This window comes from Eptatretus burgeri, chromosome 9 (genome assembly GCF_056783735.1).
Source record: "Eptatretus burgeri isolate ZD-2024b chromosome 9, Ebu_testis_v1, whole genome shotgun sequence".
NCBI lineage: Eukaryota > Metazoa > Chordata > Myxini > Myxiniformes > Myxinidae > Eptatretus > Eptatretus burgeri.
Window position 1 is genome coordinate 10,673,674 of NC_140969.1, and position 21,578 is coordinate 10,695,251.

At 42.1% G+C, this 21,578-nt stretch overlaps 1 long non-coding RNA gene across 2 annotated transcripts in view; it reads right to left on the reverse strand.

The window, feature by feature from the left end:
* Nucleotides 1-9,180: 9,180 nt before the first annotated feature.
* Nucleotides 9,181-21,578, reverse strand: part of LOC147019511 (uncharacterized) — a 30,988-nt gene continuing 18,590 nt past the window's right edge. For both annotated transcript variants that reach the window (XR_015061442.1, XR_015061440.1), the window contains exons 4-5: nucleotides 9,515-9,655; nucleotides 9,181-9,319 (exon numbers count right to left, since the gene is read on the reverse strand). This is a non-coding gene — a long non-coding RNA (uncharacterized LOC147019511). The remainder of the gene's footprint in view (nucleotides 9,320-9,514; nucleotides 9,656-21,578) is intronic.

Below are 21,578 nucleotides of genomic sequence, written 5' to 3' on the forward strand. Positions count from 1 at the left end.
AACACGCCGCGTGGCAAGATGGCGCTCGCCTTCCTTTGTCGCACCGCACGCGTTCTCCGCGCGCTCTGACCTCGCGTAAAGTCGACGGCACAAGACCGTTAGATCGACGATGGGTTCCAGCTGGTTTCTCTCAAGGTCCAGCATACAAGTCCAGGCCTGGCCTGGTCACCAGATAAGGCCAAACCGAGGTGCCGGGCTCCGGCAGGCCAGGTCCATGGGATTCCAAGACGTCGTCGAGCGGTGAGGTGACTCGGGACCGTCAGAGGCTCCGTCGTTTCCTCTCTTGCCTTCCCGCCTCGAAGCTTGACTTCTCAACTCCGTCCTTTCAGTTTCTTTCTCTGCAGAATCACCTTTTCCTTTCCTTCGGCCCTGGCTCACTTCTCCAGGCCACAGAAGGCAGACCCGGCGCGCCCAAGTCCAGTTTCTCTCCCGGCAGAATCACCACTGTCTCTTCTTCGTTCGCTCGCTTCGAAGCTACTGGCTCCTCCCCTTAGCTCCACCTCACTCTCCAGGCCACTCCCCCTCAGCCGACTGGGCAGGGCCTATCGTCTGGAGAGGGGAAGGAAGAAGAGGGAGCCCTCGGCACACCACCACTGTACGAACATTAAAACATGCATCCTTCACCTCCCGACACACATGTAACGTCCATTTTACCGAACAGCCGAGCTAAACATGCATTTTATGGGGGATCTGAGCTAATCCTATATTTAGTAGCCTACAAAGGGCCATTCCCGTTACAGTATCAAAACACACCAGCAAAAGCACACTCCATTAAAACAAATCCAAACGATTTTACAGCAAAAATATATTCAACAAAAGCAATACAAACAAGGGTGTCTGTTCATGTCAAAACCACCAGAGAATAATACATATATATGCAAAAGTAAGTGTAAGTACTTTACATTTTTACAAACAGATTCCATCACGAAAAGAAACTCAAAACCTCATCAGTGTACCACTGATCACCCACAATATCCAGGCTCAAAAGATTAGCCTGCTCCATTTTTACTCATGCCAAAACCATACCTTAAAAGCACAAAAACACATTTGCATTTTTCCCTTTCAATTTTTCTTTCCTAGTTTTATAAATTGCCAGTTTAGCAATATCCAACAGAAAAGACAAAAACGAGAGGACTGGTTTACATTTATAATCCCCCCCCCCCCCCCGCCCCCGATTCCATAAATAAAGACTGGAAAGGAAAAAAACAAGATTAAATTTATAGAAAAGCTGTTGAAGGAAGAGAAAGAGGGATACCAATCTCTTACATTCAATAAAAACGTGGGCAACATTTTCAATCAAATCACAAAAAACACAAAAAATTAGAACAGAAGAATTAAACTTATGGAGTAATGTCTGTGTGACCAGGGCTTGATGTGCAAGTCTCCAATTCAGGTCTCCAGTTCATCCAAGAGTTGGAGAACTATACATTTTGTTCCACACTGGAGTTAAAAAAATTCCAGCAGGTAAGGTCTCATTCCACCAATTTTTCAACAGTTTTGTAAAACCAGGTATACATGCTTCCAGACATGTGTTGTGGATTGCCGTTTTCTCCATGACGTGAAACATACCAATTTCCTCGAAGTTTGAGGAGAACACACCCTCTTGTTTTTTTGAGGCAATTTGAAGTTCAGGGAAATAGAGACGCGAGTCAACCACTTCATCCACCCCAGTCCACCCAATGTTTAGTCTATGAAAGGTTTGAATTACTGCTTTCAAGACATTTTCCACAATACGAGCAGAATAAACACCAGTTTTTAATGAAATTAAGCTTACAGGTAAGGTTGCCAGGCATTCAAGGATGGCTGCAACAGGTCTCGCACTCTGTTTATTCCAACACTGGTGAAACAATGCATGAACGACCTGGAGGTTGAAATTCTAGAGAATAAAGGATTCCGAACTAATGGCTCATGTGCAAACTTTTGGGCATCGTATGATACCTCCAAACGTTGCACTCCGAGGACTTGCCAAGCATTCAAAAGGCTCTGATGAAAACTGGGGAGCTGAGACATGTCAACGTGTTGCAGGTCGATGAGGAAATGTTCACGGTCATATTTCAGACCATCCACTTTCTGCAAACAGGCGTTTGTGAGAGGTCGCCAAGGAACACACTCACTGTGCAGTAGGCGCTTAATCGTGGAAATTCGGAATGCCATTATCCGACTTGGGATATGCATCAGATTTTGACCACCCGCATTTCAGGGTCTGCAGACCATGTCTGGGCCCAGCCAATGGTGGCCACCCCAGAAAAAAAAAAAATCAGTCAGAACCCTCTGAATGCCTGTGACCAAGTATCTCGGAGGTTCACGTGGGATAACTCTATGCCAAATAAATGGAACCACCAGGTTGTTTATGATTGACACCAGTGTCTTAAGCGAGATAAGTTGGTACAATCTTCTCCACCTTGCCAGTTTCAATTTAATTTTTTTCCAGGAAGTTCTCCCAATTTTTTGTTCATACGCTTCAATTCCTAGAAATATGCCTAAATATTTAAACCCCTCACTACTCCACTGTATTCCTCCTGGTAAAACAAGCAGGGAGGAGGAAGGCGATCTGGGGCCCACCCAAAAAGCTGCACTTTTTTCCAATGTACCCTTGCAGTAGAAGCAAGCTCAAACTGGGTAAGGCAACGAGAGACCTCAGAAACATCTTTTTGATTTGCAAAAGCAACACAAATATCATCTGCATAAGTTGAAACAACGACTTTGGAGTATTGTGAGAGACTCCAAACACCGAGTTCCAAAGTAAAACTCATAAAGGTTCAACGGATAGATTGTAGAGCATGCCTGACAGCGCACAGCCCTGATGGATGCTTCGCTGAAAGGGAAAAGGGTGACAAAGACTATTATTAACCTTCAGCAGACAAGATGCATTTTTGTACAATAACTTAACATAAGCAATAAGTTTTTCCCCAAACCCTGTTCTTAATACATCAAACAAAAAAGAATGGTTAACACTGTCAAAAGCTTTTTCTTGATCTAAAAGTAATAAACCAAGACCAGGAGATGTCGTTCGACCGAGACTGATCAAGTCTCTCACCAAAAAAATATTATCGCATATGGAACGTTCTGGAACACAGTATGATTGATCAGTGCCAATCAAGAAAGAGATGACTTCCTTTAGACGGGTTGCAAGTGCTTTTGACAATATTTTATAGTCTGTGTTGAGGGGTGACACAGGCCGCCAATTTGCGGTCTCATGCAGGTTTCCTTTCTTCGGAAGGAGACACAAAACTGCCCTCCGGCAGCTCAGTGGCAATTCACCTTGTTCAACACTCTCCTGAAAGACCTCAAGAAGAGTAGGGCCTAGAATATACCAGAAAGCCATATAAAATTCAGCCGGAAGGCCGTCCAGTCCAGGGGCTTTCCCATCCTTGCTATCCTTGAGCGCAGCAGTAAGTTTTCCAAGAGAAATGCCAGGCTCAAGCAATTGTTGTTGGTCTTCATACAGAGAAGGGAGCTGTTCAAGCATCGCATTCCTGTTCTCATTCACAGCTCTTTTTGCGAAGAGTTTAGATAAATATTCTTGTAGTTCATGTTTGATATCACTCTGGGAGGTCAACAAATCACCACCAGAAGAGTGCAAAGCATGGATTTGTTGAGAAGTCTTGACCATTTTTTCCAAATTGAAGAACCCTTTGTTTGGTGTGTCAAGTTGGATTTTTTCATTCCGCAGTTGGACGAATGCACCGGCCGCCCGCTCTTTCACCATTTCAGCCAGAAGGGTCCTTTTCTCAGACAACTGCTGGACATTCATGCTAGACAATCCAGCTTTCTGCTCACAGATAAGTATATCGTTTTTTAAAGCAGATATCACACCAAAAGCGTTGTATGTGCTTTAAGAGCAGTATTGTTGGCAAAAACATTTGATTTGGGACTTTGTTCAGTCCCACCATTGTCTTAAGTTCAAATATGAACCCTTTTGTGACTCGCATTTTTCCCAGACCATTTTAAAAGCTTCTACAAAATGTGCACTTTGTAAAAGTTTCAAATTTAAAGTCCAATATGCACTTCCACAGACATGAGGAAAGCCACACACCATAACAATCATGTGATGGTCAGAAAACCAGACGGCCTTATATAAAAGTTCTTAACAATGTTTACCATTTCATGATTAACATAAAACCTGTCTAGGTGAGCCATCGTCAAAACATTTCTTGATGCACAAACCCATGTATACTGACGGATATTACAGTTTTGTACCCGCCACACATCCAACAGTTTAAACTTTTTGACTAGCTGTGCCAAAGGCCTTGCACTGGGTGGATGAGGCTCACAAGTGTTCTGATCAGGTTGTGGGTTGAGGGTGCAGTTGTAGTAACCCCCCAGACACAACAACATGGTTAAGTCAATGGTGCCTACAAACTCTGCCAACTTGTGCAGAAAGGCACCTCTTTCAGAGTTAGCACTAGGACAGTAAACATTTGTCATGCAAATCTTTAGGTTACTACTGAAAAATTGCACAGACAGTAAGTAACCTTTGCAAATTACCTTTCAAGTTATCTCCGAAGGCTGGAGTCAAGGATGCAACACTATTGCCACACCAGCTTTGGCCTCAACAATCGCACTCGAGAAAAAAAGGCAACGTTTAAAGATTTTACACCACTCATCCTCAGAAGACCGATTTGCATGCGTCTCCTGTAGCATTAGCACATCAATTTTTTCATTTTGAAAGAGCAGAAACACCTGGAGGCGACGCACACAACTGTGACCTCCATTGATGTTCAGGGATGCTACTTTTATCTCCATTCTGTTCGTTATTCTTTGGGCTCTTTACCAGCCCGAGTAACACATTTCCTTAACCTTTGGAATTGAGGATCTGACATGTTAACCTGATAAGGTTCGCGAATCATTCTCCTTGCAGTTCTCATGAAATCGTGTAAATTCGGGAAGTTATCTTTGATTTTTACATATCTTTTCCTGAATGTATCATCCAGGAATTTAATCACATTTTCTTGAGACACTAAGGTTATGTCGTTTCCCCCTTCATCCTCTTGAGAGCTTAAAACACTAAAATGTGTTGTAGAAGAGGTTTCATCTGAATCAAGTGCTTCATCTATGGCCTCTCCTATTACTTGTGGAAACCTTACTTTTGGCTCAACAGAAAGTTCTGCTCTGTTTACAGACCCCTCCGAATTTGCCTTGTCCATGTCCTTCCCCTCTACAACCCTTACATCATCATCTGTGAGGGAGGGATTGACATTTAACTCACAGGGATTTTCCCCTTTATCTGTTTCTCCATCATTGTCAGACATAGCTGTTAACTCGTCTGAACAAGTTTGGCTAACAGGACAAACACTTAAAACATCCTGAGATACTTCACTGTTCTCTGTGTCCCACTCAGAGTCGGCCAGTGCAACAAGCGAAGTTTCCACATCCACACACGACTCCGGTACCACCAAGGGGTTTCCAATGTGAGACGTACTTTGGAGGTCCACCGAGCCTGACACGATCTGGACCTTATTCTGCTCCTTAGCATCAAAGGCATCAACATTTGACCGTTTTTGGCCTTTTTTCCTGGTATCCGTAACAGATACCTCCATATTGTCCACACTGTGCTGTACAGTGGATGGTAAAGGAGAGGAAGCAACCACTTTCACTTCCTCATTTGGTGGGGGTGGATTAATTACGTCACGATTACACACCCTCTCTCCAACGCCAGTCGGGGTGGACGAGTCCAATTCGTCGAACACCTCAGCCGGTGGCGGGGCGGGGCTCGGCTCCCGATTCACCTTCTCCCCATGAGTTTGTGGTGAGGAAGAATCGTTCCTCACCGCACCTTCACTTTCTTGGAGTGTAACCGCATTGGGACAAACACTCTTCACATGCCCGTAAGCTCCATACCCAAAACACGTCATAACCTCTGAGGAGGCAAACATTTTATATTCAAACCCTTCAATTTTTACACCGAGTACAACATTCAGTGTTTTTTCCATTTTCAGGTAGTATCATATAAACCATTCTTTTAAAGGACATGACGTGTTTAAATTTATCACTTACATGACGCATCGGCACCATAAAGATCCTCGACACAACCTTACCGAACTTGTTTAACTGATTACACAAGTCCTGGTTCCTTATAAATGGTGGAATATTATTAATGTTAACTTTAACTGTTGGGGCCTGCAAAGCGAACACAGAGAGATAAGTGTTCGGTTCGATGAACAGGCCATGTTCAATCACCGTGGCGACCATATGTTCCTCCGACACAAACACGACAAACTTCTTATTAATGCGAGAAGCAGCACAAATATTACATAAACAAACGATGTTACCAATGGCGGAAAGCACATCGTTAAGTTCCACCTCACTGGGAGGGAAGCAAAAAACCGTGTTTACGAGTTAGTGACTCAAACATCTTGACATGGAAACGTTCACCCGCTTTTCTAACTCAAGAAAACAAGTTAGTTTACAAACTTTATCGAGAGAAATAAGGCGTTTTCACAAACACCATGAAATCAACGATTAAAGTTGAGAATTAACAAAGAACACGGCCGCAGTGAACGAGTAAAACCTCCCCCGGCGGCCATGCCAGGCCTTCGGCCTACGATTTTCTCGACACGAGACCGTGGGCTCTCTCTCTCTTTCTTCTCCAGACAGGAAGGAAAAAAAAAACACAGGAAAAGTCCACAAGTAGAAAACGAACACATGGGAAACGAAAAATGGGGAAAGTGGAAACACCAAACAGCACAGCAGATGAGGGGTACTCACGACACGAAGCAAGGAGTGGCCATGACAGTGTGAGAGAGAAAGAGAAAGAGAAAAAGAGAAAGAGAAAAAGAGAAAGAGAAAAAGAGAAAGAGAAAAAGAGAAAGAGAAAAAGAGAAAGAGAAAAAGAGAAAGAGAAAAAGAGAAAGAGAAAAAGAGAAAGAGAAAAAGAGAAAGAGAAAAAGAGAAAGAGAAAAAGAGAAAGAGAAAAAGAGAAAGAGAAAGAGAAAAAGAGAAAGAGAAAAAGAGAAAGAGAAAAAGAGAAAGAGAAAAAGAGAAAGAGAAAAAGAGAAAGAGAAAGAGAAAGAGAAAGAGAAAGAGAAAGAGAAAGAGAAAGAGAAAGAGAAAAAGAAAGAGAAAAAGAAAGAGAAAGAGAAAGAGAAAGAGAAAGAGAAAGAGAAAGAGAAAGAGAAAGAGAAAGAGAAAGAGAAAGAGAAAGAGAAAGAGAAAGAGAAAGAGAAAGAAAAAGAGAAAGAGAAAGAAAAAGAGAAAGAGAAAGAAACAGAAAAAGAGAAAGACAAAGACAAAGAGAAACAAAAAAAGAGAAAGAGAAAGAGAAAGAGAAAGAGAAAGAGAAAGAGAAAGAGAAAGAGAAAGAGAAAGAGAAAGAGAAAGAGAAAGAGAAAGAGAAAGAGAAAGAGAAAGAGAAAGAGAAAGAGAAAGAGAAAGAGAAAGAGAAAGAGAAAGAGAAAGAGAAAGAGAGAGAGAGAGAGAGAGAGAGAGAGAGAGAGAGAAAGAAAGAGAGAGAGAGAGAGAGAGAGAGAGAGAGAGAGAGAGAGAGAGAGAGAGAGAGAGAGAGAGAGAGAGAGAGAGAGAGAGAGAGAGAGAGAATACTCAACCTTCATCCTGACATAAATCCAAAAAACTAACCCCCCTCCCCAATCCTCAAATTCCCAACCCATCCCAACCTTAATCCAACATATATACTGTCATGCACCACTTAACGGGTTACGTTCTGAGAAACGCGTCGTTAAGCGACGTCATTGTTGTGCGAACATCATTTTTTTTTCGTTTTCGAACATCGTACTTACACAAAACTACACACCTAGGCTATATGGTATAGCCTATTGCTCCTCGGATACAAACCTGTACAGCATGTTACTGTACTGAATACTGTCGGCAATTGTAACACGCATCCAAGAGAGACTGAAGACACGTTAGTTTTACCTTTGTGCTGTTCATGACGGCCATCGGTGTTGTTAGCAGCAGCTTACAATCTCCTCTCGCATCGATTATAGAAAGATGAATAAATAGCATTTGGATTTTATAAATACGTAATCATTGCATCGATGTTATAATTTATAAATGAAGAAACGAGCTCCTGTCAATTGTGATATATATTTTCGGAACAGTGCGATTGTTTTAACAACATGAAAAGCTTCACCAAAAAGAAATCTGTGTTTTCATTTCGACTGTAACAACGATTTATTCGCGGAATTCTTCAATTCAAAGGTAATTTACTTGCTCGAAGGTAAACGTGCAAACATTGGTTCAGTTTGAAAAGCCGATTTCCTTGAATCCCGATTTAGCACGACCTGCTTTTTTCGCGATGACATTTTATGGACCTCAACGATCGCATTATAACAGGGCCACACTGTCGTTTATTATCATTATGAAGTATTATGTACTGTAGAGCGTACATAATTGTATGTGCTATTTTTATACGACTGGAAGCGCTACGTCGGCTACATCACTCGGCAATAGGAATTTTTTAGCTACATTTTTTTGTCATTTTTTTTTTCAGAGCTGGCAGATCCGTCGTATATACGATCCGTCGTTAAGCGGCGCATGACTGTATATATATATATATATATATATATATATATATATATATATTTTTTTTTTTTTTTTTTTTTTTTTTTTTTTTTTAAATACGTATTTCAATTAAAAAAAAAATTAAACAAGTTTGTTTTTTTCTCTCTCTTCTACCAATTCTGTCTTTCAAGGCTTTCAAGTTTGAAGAAGTAGAAATGGGGAGGAAGAATTTTCCAGCACTTTCTTCCCAGAACTTTCTTGATATTGCTGAAAAATAAATAAAATAAATATCTTCCTTATCTAATATTGAATTAAATAATATATAATTTAATTTATTTCTAATCAACTGAGCTTACCTCTCATCAAGCAACATCCAACAAAGAACCATGTATGGTAGAGCAGCTAACAGCTGATTTTGAGAAGAATCTTTCAAATGGTGATACAAGCATTAAATTTGGTATGAACATGCCCAACGGGTCATTCTTCAATTTTAGTCGATGAGCCAATCAAAAATGGCCGCCATTTTTCAAGATGGCCACTGGTTAAACCCATGAAATACAATTTTTGACATGTCTCGTGAAAGAAATGACTTATTTGAATGATTTCAGTTTCTATTTATATGTTTTGGATCCTATCAAAAATAACAAGATCATCTTCTTCAAACAGGATCAGGCTGGAGGCATGTCCATGGAGAAGGTGATAAAGGAAGACTCATTTATTCTCATGACTGTTCATTTCCTGTCAGAGTAGAGAATGTGATTTACATGAGTTCTTCCAACATGAGAACCAGTCATTCGCTGCATCTCTCAGTAATGGTAGAAAGCTCCACACCTGTCAGAAGTCCCATCTGGTTGACATACTGGAAAATGAAGTGGCAATGCCAGATGCAGAACCAAAAGCAGAAGTAATAATATTAGATGGCTCTGCCCTGATCAATGCACTACCTCCCCATTCATCAAAGGCATTTGAAAACTATGCCAGAGAAGACATCCTTCCCAGGATCAATTCCTACAGAAACAAGTTTAAATGAACTTAAGTGGTATTTGACACATACCAGCAATGCAGCTTGAAGGCTGAAGCAAGGATTAGGCGTGGAAAAGGAACCAGACGAAGAGTTATTGGGAGCAGCAAAGTCCCATCCAACTGGAAAAGTTTCTTGAGAGATGACACCAACAAGACCGGGCTGTTCCACTTCCTAGCTGACAGAATATCAGTCACAGAAACAACAAACCTAATCATTGTGACAAGAGGAGAACATTCAATCAGCAACCAGGTGATACCTCCACATGAAGTGGCAGATACCCACATTTTTGTGCATGCTAGACATGCTGCAGTGCAGGGAAATGAGTCACATTATAAAAGCAAATTATACTGATGTTGTTGTCATTGCCATCTCTGTAATGTTATCTCTGCAGAAGCAGGGCCTCAAGAAAATGTGGATTGCCTTTGGTCAAGGAAGACATTCACGGTGGATTCCTGTACATGAGCTTGTCATCAAGATTGGACCAGGAAGAGCCCATAGAATGCCATTCTTTCATGCATTTACTACATGTGATGTTCTCTGCCTTCTGTGGGAAAGGGAAAAAATCTGCATGGCAAACATGGAATGTGTGTAGTGAGGTAACTAGCACATTCATCAAATCGAGCCAGAAACCAACTAAGTTTTATGATGATGACCTGCACCACCTAGAGAGGTTTGTGGTGGTCATGTATGACCGATCTAGTGCAACCATACATGTTAATGATGCCAGATTAGACCTCTTTGCACACAAACAAAGGTCTTATGATGCTATACCACCAACTCAAGCTGCACTGAAGGAACATTCAAAACGAGCAGCTTATCAAGCAGGATGCATCTGGGGTCAGGCAACAATCTGCCAGCCAGAAGAGCACAGCCCCAGTGACTGGGGTTGGAACAAACAAGATGGTATCTGGAGGATATGCTGGACTATCCTTCCTTCCATTGCAGCCAGCTGCCAGCAGCTGGCCAAGTGTGGATGCAAGAAAGAATGCGGTGGAAGATGTAAATATTTTTGGTGTGGCTTGAGCTGCACAGCACTCTGCAGTTGCACGTGTCTGGAGTAGCAAGAAAGGACAATGATTCTAGTTACTTGATGCACATTGTGCATGGTTTGTTCCCAGTTTAGAGACACTGTGCATCCAATTACACATAACATAACGGCAAAGGAGCTGTTTTTGTCCTTGTATTTACATGTATGGAACTAGTCAGTGATTGATCCCGTCCAAATGGCATTAACCAAAGCATATGTTACAAGATTCCATCCAGAAACTTTGAAAAGATACTGCTATAGTTATCTTTTCATTTAACATTTTCCTGGCCAAAATGAGTTAAGCTGTGTGTTCAGCAAGTTAAATTGTGTGTTCGGCAAGGTTTAATGGTTTGAATGAAAATTGGAAGATTTTGTTCAACTTTAAATGATTATGCATTTACATTTTAACGTGTGTTTTTGTATTGAAACAGTGAAAGATGAATAAATCATGTCATATTGAAATTTAAATGGATCCTGTGTATGTTTTGAAAGATTTTAAAGATTCAATGTTAATACCAAATGTTAACATAGATCGCTACTCCACCCTCAGTGGTATAATCTATGAACTTTTTAATACATTGACTTAAACAAATAAGTTTAGTGATACAAGGAGGTCTCTTGGATGATAATTAATGGCAAAATCAGGTTTGACATGTCAAAAAAACATAATATAATGATAGACACTTGCATCACTCAAATCCATCAACAATCTTCAGAGACATGGTGAAAATGGAGTTTTGGGTTAGAAATTTAGCGGCCAATTTGGATTTTCACTTGGCTCATTGACTAAATTTGAAGAGTGTCCCAATGTGAATGTTTAATTTATGCCAAGTTTCATGCTTGTATCATCATTTGAACGATTTTTCCATTATTTCCTATACTAATAGGTTTAGAGCCCCAAGAATCTTCTTGGTGGAAACCATATTTCAAGTCTCCAAAATAAAACCAACTTTCAAAGTCTCCAAGGTATAACCACATTCCTGTTCTGTCTCCGAGCAAGGTATCACATTCCAATTGTTTAAAATAACAGTTTTTCGAGTTTCCAAGGGATAACTCATTTCCTAATTCTATTCAAAATTGGTGGGGTCTCCGAGGTAGGTTTCATATTTAAAACCACCAAGGATAACTCATTACCTCTGCCACCCTGCCACCGAAGGTAAAGGAGGTGATGTTTTCAACCCTCTCACTCTGTTACTTGCAAAATCAAAGATTTTTCAAGTATATTGGCCAGTCGATTTTGTTATTCTGTCTGTCTGTCTGTCGCCGACGGGTCACAATTTTAAACCATCTTCACGAAACTTCACCACATGGTAGAGTTTATCATAAGGAAGAAGCCTATTGTCTTTGAGGTCAAAAGGTCAAAAGGTCAACATAGGCCAAAAGGTCAACTTACTGTACGTGCGATTTCTAAAATCCTCGATTTTCACATGATTGACTTGACATTTGAAGAGGATTTATATTTCAGGTCACTGAATTCAACTAGCCAATTATTTTTGAGGTCAACACAGACCAAAAGGTCAACAGGCCAAAGGTCAACAACTATGGTGGTATTTCTAAAATCCTCAATTTTCATCTGATTGACTTGAAATTTGAAGATGATTTATATTTCAGTTCACTGAAATCAACCAGCTAAATATTTTTGAGGTCAACATCGACCAAAAATGTCAACATAGGCCAAAGGTCAACAACTTTGGTAAGATTTTGATATCCTCAATTTTCATCCAATTGACTTGAAATTTCATGAGGATTTATATTTCAGTTCAATGAAATCAACCAGCCAATTCTTTTTGAGATCAACATGGATAAAAGGTCAACATAGGCCAAAGGTCAACAACAAAGGTGGTGTTTCTAAAATCCTCAATTTTCATCCGATTGACTTGAAGTTTGAAGAAGATTTATATTTCAGGTCACTGAATTCAACCAGCAAATTATTTTTGAGGTCAACATGAACCAAAAGGTCAACATTGACCCAAAGTCATCAACTGAGATGGTATTTCTAAAATCCTCAATTTTCATCCGATTAACTTGAAATTTGAAGAGGATTTTCATATCAGGTTACTGAATTCAAACACCAATTATTTTTGAGGTCCAAATAGGCCAAAAGGTCAACACAGACCGGATTTCTAAAATTGTCAATTTTCATCCGATTGACTTGAAATTTGAAGAAGATTTATATATCAGGTCACTGAATTCAACTAGCCAATTATTTTTTTGAGGTCAACATGAACCAAAAGGTCAACATAGGCCCAAGGTCAACAACTAAATTGTTATTTCTAAAATCCTCAATTTTCATCCAATTGACTTGAAATTTGAAGAGGATTTTCATATCAGGTCACTGAATTCAACCACCAATTATTTTTTGAGGTCCACATAAGCCAAGAGGTCAACATAGGCCAATGTTGAATCGAAAATTGTCAATTTTCATCCGATTGACTTGGAATTTGAAGAGGATTGAGATTTCAGGTCACTGAATTCAACTGGCCAATTATTTTTGAGGTTAACATTAACCAAAAGATCAACATAGGCCCAAGGTCAACAACTACAGTGGTATTTCTAAAATCCTCAGTTCTTCATCCGATTGATATGAAATTTTAAGAGGATTTCTTTTTCAGGTCACTGAATTCAGCCAGCAAATTATTTTTGAGGTCCACATGAACGAAAAGGTCAACATAGTCCCAAGGTCAACAACTAAGGTGGTATTGTTGTAGGGCCGAGTTTCGGTGGCGAGCACGACCGCTAGATGGAGCAGAAGAGTCGGCTCCACCGAACACCCGGAATTTATAGGTCGCCACCCCGAATAACTCCAGAGCCGACAGGTCCCTTATCGGACCGAAGAGCGCCAATAGGTCAACCGCGTGGGATAGGGTTGATTGCCAATTTCAATACACCTAATACCCACGTCGTCCAAACTACCGGGGAAATTCACCCTCGGCGGAGCTCGAGCGGAACGAGCCGTTAGCGTGCTCGAACCGTGCGTAACCCGAGCGGATGGTTACCGAAGTCCGTCGGTCCAAATGCACAATTTGCCGCTTCCAAATTTCCCAACACGCGCCGTGCCAAACCAATAAAGAAAACACAGAAACGAGCTGAAACATTTAACAGGGGATTTATTTATAATGGGGGGTGGGGGGGAGGGGGAAGGGAACACAGAAGAGCAGAGTTATCTGACTATCGAGAAATGCAGTCAATGTACAAGCACAGAGCACTTACCAATTCTACTTAAACAAGACAGGCCCACACACAGACACGCACACCCAAAAAGAAAATGGACCCGATGGGTCTTCAGTCGGTCAAGCCGGCCCGGGGTACCTGCCCCCGCCTCGTGCGGTCACACCAACTCGAATCACCACAGTGGGACTCGAACCCACGACCCCAAGTCCACGACCACGACCGTCTGCAGGGCCCTCGTCGACAACCACTCACTGGCTTTGGATGCCAGGTTGGAAAATGCCTGGACTGAGAATGTCCTCTCCCATCAGGAATGTCTCACACACGATCCTCGCTGCTTGACAAAACGCCACGATCTCTCGAACTGGCCAACACTCCTGTCACGAGCACACCGTCTCTCTCCTCCCTGTTCCAAACAACCACACCTTCTCCTGAGGAGGGAGGGGCTTCTTTCTCTGGCCACTCACCTCCTCATTGGTCGGACCGCGTAGCGCGATTCGCTGGCCGTCCCTCATTGGACAGGCCCACGGAAGGCGGGGCGACTCCCACTCTTCTGGGCGGAGTCCCGAGCAGAGGCGTTTGTGGCTCCGCCCACCTCCTCGCCTTTGGCAATGTGCGTAATGACGATCGTGTTGGGTCAGAAACGGGGTGGGTGAGACGCCCGCTCCTTGACGATTAGCTAAAGAGGGACGCCATGCCTATACGAGACTCCGCCCACGCGCACGCTTGCTGGCGAGCACGCGAAGAATGCTGTGAGCAGAGTGTTGTCGTGTGAAAGTGAAGATGGCGTTGTTGTCGTTATGGATGTAAAAATCCTAACTATAAAAATAACTCTGCAACGCATGAACATTTCATTCCCATTAGACTAGGGACGGGACCCTAACTAGAAACACGTACTTCCCGATATAACTGTTCTCTAAGGACCTGAATGTTGAGTGCAGTAAGCTTCCAGATTCGTAACGGTATTTCTAAAATCTTCATTTTTCATCCGATTGACTTGAAATTTGAAGAGGATTTATATTGCAGTGCACTGAATTCAACTAGCCAATTATTTTTGAGGTCAACATCGACCAAAAGGTCAACATAAGCCAAAGTCAACAACAGGTGAAATTTCGAAAATCCTCAATTTTCATGCAATTGACTTGAATTTGAAGAGGATTTGCATATCAGGTCACCGAATTAAACTAGCCTATTATTGTTGAGGTCAACATCGGTCAAAAGGTCAACATAGGCCGAATTGCTAAAATTGTCAATTTTCATCTGATTGACTTGAAATTTGAAGAGGACTTTTTTTCAGGTCACTGAATTCAGCCAGAAAATTATTTTTGAGGTCAACATGGAGTAAAAGGTCAACATAGGTTGAAGGTCAACAACTAGGGTGGTATTTCTAAAATCCTCAATTTTCATCTGATTTGACTTGAAATTTGAAGAGGATTTATATTGCAGTGCACTGAATTCAACGAGCCTATTATTGTTCAGGTCAACATAGGTCAAAAGGTCATCAATGGCCGAATTGTCAATTTTCATCCGATTGACTTGAAATTTGAAGTGGAGTTGCATATTTGGTCAGTGAATTCAACCACCAATTATTTTTGAGCTCAAATTTGTTTTACGGATTTTGAAGGTATCGTGCTCTCCATGACGTCGTCATCTTGTTTGTTTTTCATTATGTTGGTGAGATTTTGCACTTTCTTGCTTTTCCAAATGGAGTTTTATCGACAATAATAAAGAAAAGTCGAGCAACACTGCCCTCTGACATTGATTATTGGCTGCATATTAAAGATAATTCTTTTTGAGCTCAAATTTGTTTTACGGATTTTGAAGGTATCATGCTCTGCATGACGTCGTCGTATTGTTTGTTTTTCATTATGTTGGTGAGATTTTGCACTTTTTTGCTTTTCCAAATGGGGTTTTATCGACACGAATAAATAAAAGTCGAGCAACACTGCCCTCTGACATATTGATTATTGGTTGCATATTAAAGATAATTATTGGCCCGAGAAGCACCCGCTTCCTACGGGAGCCGCCAGGGGGGTCATGTTATCATCTTTATGATTATTAATAACAGTAGTGCAGGCCTGTAGGTGCGTGCCAGTATGTGCAGCTTCGTTCCTTTGCTCTCGTAAATGACAACTGGATTGGGGCATTGTTTCAATTAGATCGGACCAACCGTATCATAAATGGCCATAACTTGGGAAACACCTGGGAAACAAACTCAGGTTCCCAGCATCAATTGTGACGCCATATCAAACGAAGAAGAAGAATTGTGACGCCCCCTCTCTCTCGCCCCTCCCTCTCTCCCCCCTAGTCTCACCCCTCCTCTCTCGCCCACACTCTCACCCCCACCCTCTCCTGTCCCCCTCTCTCGCCCCATCCTCTCTCCCCCTCTCTTGAATTGTGACGCCCCCTCTCTCTCACCCCCCCTCTTCTCCCTCCACTCTCTCGCCCACCTCTCTTGCCCACCCCCTCTCTCCCCAAATGTATTCACAAATGTCTACCAAGCACATCAATTAATTCAAACCTTAGAAAAAAACAGCTTTGAAACCCTTGGGAAACAGCTCTTTCCCTTGGGAAAATTCAAACCTTGGGATTAATGAATAATTTGAAAAATTAATTCAAACCTTGAGGAGAAAACAGCTTTCAAACCTTGGGAAAAAGCTGAAATGGATGAAAAATTATATCGAACCTTGAAAAGGCACATACTCAGGTCCCCAGCGTCGATTGTGACGTCATACCAAACGAAGAAGAAGAAGAAGAAGAATTGTGACGTCAATCGTGCAAACATAAATAAATAAATAAAGAAGCAGTCAGAGACTGGTACTTACGAAATAGTCAACTTGACCACTGACCTGGTCTAATAAAAGCTGTCTCGAGAGAACGTAGCGACGCAAACCAGAAGTTTCTAAGATGATTCTGTACCAAACCATCAAAAATCGAATGTTTGACCTCACTGTGACCTTCACCTTTGACCGATTTTGACCAAAATCTAATCAGCACTAGCCATCACCCTCCTGAATCACGTGGTGTAATTTGACATTGGAAGCTTCTTCCGTTCTCAAGTTATCATGCCGACAAACAAACAAACAAACAAAGAAACAAACTAACAAATAAACAAACAAACAGAAACGGAAGGCATCAACATACTTACGAAATCTTTAGATTTCGTAAGTAACAAGCAGTCATAGACTGGTACTTACGAAATTGTCAACTTGACCTCTGACCTTGTCTAATAAAAGCCGTCTCTCGAGAAGGTAGCGACACAAACCAGAAGTTTCTACGATGATTCTGTATCAAACCATCAAAAATCGTAACGTCGAGTGAAGCAAAAATCTCCATTTCTCCACGCAATTATACCTTAACGTAACTCAACGACGCGTCTGATCGAGCGCACTGCATCATGGGACGACCCGTGAAGCGTCGAGTGAAATATTTTTATACAATCTTAAAACGTCTCCAAAACATCCGATTTTTACCAGAATTTCGACAACCGAGTTTTAAGCGTCCTAAGTGATCGCAAAAACCGAAGACAAAATTAAAATTGAAGTTAAAACGAACTCGTAACATCGAGCGAAGCAAAAATACTCCATTTCTCCACGTGAATTTACGGAATTATGTTTGACCTCACTGTGACCTTGACCTTTGATCGATTTTGACCAAAATCTAATCAGCACTAGCCATCAGCCTCCTGAATCACGTGGTGTAATTTGACATTGGTAGCTTCTTCCGTTCTCGAGTTATCGTGCCTACAAACAAACAAACAAACAAACAAGCAGTCATAGACTGGTACTTATGAAATCGTCAACTTGACCTATGACCTTGTCTAATAAAAGCTGTCTCTTGAGAAGGTCGCAACACAAACCAGAAGTTTCTACGATGATTCTGTACCAAACCATCAAAAATCTAATGTTTTGGATGTTTGACCTCACTGTGACCTTGACCTTTGACCGATTTTGACCAAAATCTAATCAGCGCTAGCCACCACCCTCCTGAATCACGGGATGTAATTTAACATTGGAAGCTTCTTCCGTTCTCGAGTTATCATTTTTTGAATGTTTGACCTCACTGTGACCTTGACCTTTGACATTGGTAGCTTCTTCCGTTCTCGAGTTATCGTGCCTACATACAAACAAACAAACAAACAAACAAACACAAACGGAAGTCATCAATATACTTACGAAATCTTTAGATTTCGTAAGTAATAAGGAGTCATAGACTGGTACTTACGAAATCGTCAACTTGACCTCTGACCTTGTCTAATAAAAGCTGTCTCTGGAGAAGGTAGCGACGCAAACCAGAAGTTTCTACGATGATTCTGTACCAAACCATCAAAAATCGAATGTTTGACCTCACTGTGACCTTGACCTTTGACCGATTTTGATCAAAATCTAATCAGCGCTAGCCATCACCCTCCTGAATCACATGGTGTAATTTGACATTGGTAGCTTCTTCCGTTCCCAAGTTATAACTTTTTTTTGGATGTTTGACCTCACGGTGACTTGACCTTTGACCGATTTTGACCAAAATCTAATCAGCGCAAGCCATCACCTTACTGAATCACGTGGTAAAAATTGACATTGGTAGCTTCTTCCTTTCTCGAGTTATCGTGCCTACAAACAAACACACAGAGGACGGAAGTGATCAATATACTTACGAAATCTAAAGATTTCATAAGTAATAAATAAAGATTAATTGTGACGTCATTCGTGACGTCATAGCACCGTGTCCTGTAATTGGTTGACAGATAAATGGCCGTAACTTGGGAACTGCTCGTCCGATTAATATCACACCTTGAAAAGGCACATCCGCACGGCCACAGCAATATTCCTGGCAAGTTTCAATCAGATCGGACCAGCGGTCGTCGAGAAATGGCGGTCGCAGACAGACACACACACACACACACACACACACACACACATTGCTGGAATTATAGATAGATAGCAGAGTACCTACCATGTGGGTTATCTTCTTCCAAATGTGCAACACGTTCTTCTGACATATTCCTATATTTGGCCGGTGTATAGGCTACAGACCACTGTCTCGATCATTCCCCAAAAATAAAATTAACCCAGGTTATAAATCTTCTTCTTCTTCATCTTCTTTTGGCTGCTCCCATTCGGGGTCGCCACAGCGGATCATCCGTCTCCATTTCACTGTCCTCTATATCATCCATTGGCACACCAACCACCCGCATCTCTGCCCTCACCACATCCATAAACCTCCTCTTTGGCCTTCCTCTTCTCCTCCTACCTGACGGCTCCATCCTCAGCATCCTTCTCCCGATATACTCCGCTTCCCTCCTGTGCAGATGTCCAAACCATCTCAATCTCGCCTCTCTCACTTTGTCTCCAAACCGTCCTACCTGCGCTGTCCCTCTAATATACTCATTCCTTATCCTGTCCATCCTCGTCACTCCCAACGAGAATCACAGCATCTTAAACTCTGCCAACTCCAGCTCCCCCTCCTGTCTTTTTGTCAGCGCCACCGCCTCCAATCCATACATCATAGCTGGTCTCACTACCATCTTGTATACTTTCCCTTTCACTCTTTCACATACCCTTCAATCACAAATCACTCCTGAAACTCTTCTCCACCCACTCCAACCTGCACTCTCTTCTTCACTTCTCTACCACACTCTCCATTACTTTGGACAGTTGATCCCAAGTATTTAAACCCATCCACCTTCAGCACCTCAACTCCTTGCAACCGCACCATTCAGTCACCCTCCCTCTCATTTACGCACATGTACTCCATCTTACTCCTACTGACTTTAATTCCCCCTTCTCTCCAGTGCGTACCTCCATCTCTCTAAGCTTGCCTCAGCCTGCTCCCTACTCTCACTACAGATCACGATGTCATCCGCGAACATCATAGTCCATGGAGACTCCTGTCTGATCTCGTCCATTAACGTCTCCATCACCATTGCAAACAGGAAAGGGTTCAGAGCAGATCCTTGATGCAATCCCACCTCTACCTTAAACCAGTCCGTCATTCCTACCACACACCTCACCGCGGTCACACTGTCTTCATACATATCCTACACCACCCTCACATCCTTCTCTACCACTCCTGACTTCCTCATACAATACCACAACTCCTCTCTTGGCACCCTGTCATAAGCTTTCTCTAAATCGACAAACACAAAATGCAACTCCTTCTGGCCTTCCCTATACTTCTCCATCAACACTCTCAAAGCAAACATCGCATCTGTAGTGCTCTTTCCTGACATAAAACCATATTGTTGCTCACAAATCATCACCTCTCCTCTCAACCGAGCTTCCACTACTCTTTCCCATAACTTCATGGTGTGGCTTAACAACTTTATACCTCGAATTACCACAGCTCTGCACATCACCCTTATTCTGAAAAATCGCTACCAGTGCACTTAATCTCTACTCCTCAGGCATCCTCTCACTTTCCAAGATTTTGTTAAACAATCCGGTTAAAAACTCCACTGCCATCTCTCCTAAACATTTCCATGCCTCCACTGGTATATCATCTGGGCCAACTGCCTTTCCACTCTTCATCCTCTTCATAGTTGTCCTCACTTCATCCTTACTAATCCACCGCACTTCGTGATTCACTATCTCCACCTCTTCCAACCTTCACCCTCTCTCTCTCTCTCTCTCTCTTATTTTCTTCATTCATCAGCTCCTCAAAGTACTCCATCCACCTTATCAACACACTCTCCTCGCTTGTCAGCACATTTCCATCTGCATCCTTTATCACCCTGACCTGCATCACATCCTTTCCAGCTCGGTCCGTCTGTCTGGCCAATCGGTACAAATCCTTTTCCCCTTCCTTTGCATCCAACTTCTCATACAGCTCGCCATATGCCTTTTCCTTAGCCACCTCTCTCTTCGCCTTGCACCGCCACTCCTTGTACTCCTGTCTACTTTCTTCATCTCTCTGGCTATCCCAATTCTTTTTCGCCAACCTCTTCTTCCTTATACCTTCCTGTACTTCCTCGTTCCACCAACAAGTCTCCTTGTCTTCCTTCCTCTGTCCAGATGTCACACCAAGTACCTTCCTAGCTATCTCCCTCACCACTTCTGCAGAAGTTGCCCAGTCATCCCACACCTCATTACCACCATCCAACACCTATCTCACCTCCTCCCTGAATTTCACACAACAGTCTTCCTCATACAGCTTCCACCATCTGGTCCTTGGTTCAGCCCTCACTCTCTTCCTCAAGCTCACTATCCAAATCATCCTACAAACCACCATCCGATGCTGTTTAGCTACACTCTCCCCTGTCTAGCTACAATAATATGAAACGAATAAAGCGTACTGCTTATGTGCATATATAATACATTATGGTGATAGAGCTCGGTTAATTCCAATTGTATCCATCCTCCCCCCAAAGGAAGAAATGGCAAGATGGGTGAAAATTTTTTTTTCAAAACTTCAAGGAATCAAACAAAACTTCTACATGCACAATTTCAGGGTGCCTTCATCAATCCCTGAACGTTTCAACTTCCTTGATCAAATCCTCTCGGAGCAGTGAAAGACACATACATACATACACTTGCTAATTTTTTTTTTTTTTAAAGGACGGCACCTTATGAAGGACGGCGCGGATTTCATGACCTTGCTGATGATTGGGAGAAGGCCGATTAGTCTGTAGTTGCAGGGATCTGTTTTTGCACCTTTTTTATGCAGGGCAGTAATGTTTGCTGATTTCCAAGCAGATGGCAGATGACCTTGAGCAAATGAGAGGGTGAATAGAACAGAGAGAGGGTGAACAAGAGCAGAGGAGCTCGTTTTAAGGACACGTGGGCTGATGTCGTCTGGACCGGTTGCAGAATCTGAGTCGAGGTTTGACAGCAAGCTCTCCATCTTGTCAGGAGAAAAGGACACAGAGTGTAGGGAAAGTTGGCTGCGACTGGGTAAGGTGGGGAG